We start from the raw sequence: 1,554 nt of genomic DNA on the forward strand, positions 1-1,554 counted from the left end.
ACACTATAATCCCAGAATGTCACGACCAACAGAGGAGTTAATACTTTCCACAATAAACCAGTCAACTTCGGTGACAATACTGTCATTAAAATATTCTAAAAATGTCCCCACGCCTGTACATATGATTTAATGATCGACAAGAACGAGAGTTATTACAACATCTTCAAATATGGACGGACATAAGTTTTTAATGATCGGTATGAACGAGAGTTAAGTAGCTTACAATCCCGATTTGTTATCAAAACATTTTGAATAATATCGTTTAAATATAACAATCGTAAAGAACAAGAGTTGAGAGAGGTCGCGTCTAGTTATTAAACATTCTATTAGATGTTCAGACATTTATAACCTGTAAATATCATTTTGATGATAGTTAATTTGACATAAACCAAATATACAACCTTTGATAAATAATCCTTCGATTCTAGTCGAAAATATCTTAAAATACAAATCAGCAAATTCAAATTTAGTTCAACATATCTTAAAATACAAATCAGCAAATTCAAATTTAGTTCAACATATCTTCAAATACAAATCGTGAAACACAAAACTCTACCAACGATTGTCCAAACTATATGGACCATAAAATTTGAATAATGAATCTGACTCGGTAATGAATGGTGAATTTAATTGTGTTCGGGAGACTTTTTACTTCCGGTATTTGGCAGTGTTTTGTCAAGTGATATTAATATTGCGACCTAAATATAGTCTATAAATCTAGAGACTTTGGTAGATAATTCTGACACTGACATATTTAATGCTATATTGTGACTATAGGTTATTTAATGCTATATTGTTACTATTGGGTATTTAATGCTATATTGTGAATATAGGTTATTTAATGCTATATTGTGACTATAGGTTATTTAAAGCTATATTGTGACTATAGGTTATTTAATGCTATATTGTGACTATAGGTTATTTAATGCTATATTGTTACTATAGGTTATTTAATGCCATATTGTGACTATAGGTTATTTAATGCTATATTGTGACTATAGGTTATTTAATGCTATATTGTGACTATAGGTTATTTAATGCTATATTGTGACTATAGGTTATTTAATGCTATATTGTTACTATAGGTTATTTAATGCCATATTGTGACTATAGGTTATTTAAAGCTATATTGTGACTATAGGTTATTTAATGCTATATTGTTACTATAGGTTATTTAATGCTATATTGTTACTATAGGTTATTTAATGCTATATTGTGACTATAGGTTATTTAATGCTATATTGTGACTATAGGTTATTTAATGCTATATTGTGACTATAGGTTATTTAATGCTATATTGTGACTATAGGTTATTTAATGCTATATTGTGACTATTGGTTATTTAATGCTATATTGTGACTATAGGTTATTTAAAGCTATATTGTGACTATAGGTTATTTAATGCTATATTGTGACTATAGGTTATTTAATGCTATATTGTGACTATAGGTTATTTAATGCTATATTGTGACTATAGGTTATTTAATGCTATATTGTGACTATAGGTTATTTAATGCTTTATTGTGACTATAGGTTATTTAATGCTATATTGAG

The sequence above is a fragment of the Lottia gigantea genome (genome assembly GCF_000327385.1).
Source record: "Lottia gigantea unplaced genomic scaffold LOTGIsca_445, whole genome shotgun sequence".
Classification (NCBI taxonomy): Eukaryota; Metazoa; Mollusca; class Gastropoda; family Lottiidae; genus Lottia; species Lottia gigantea.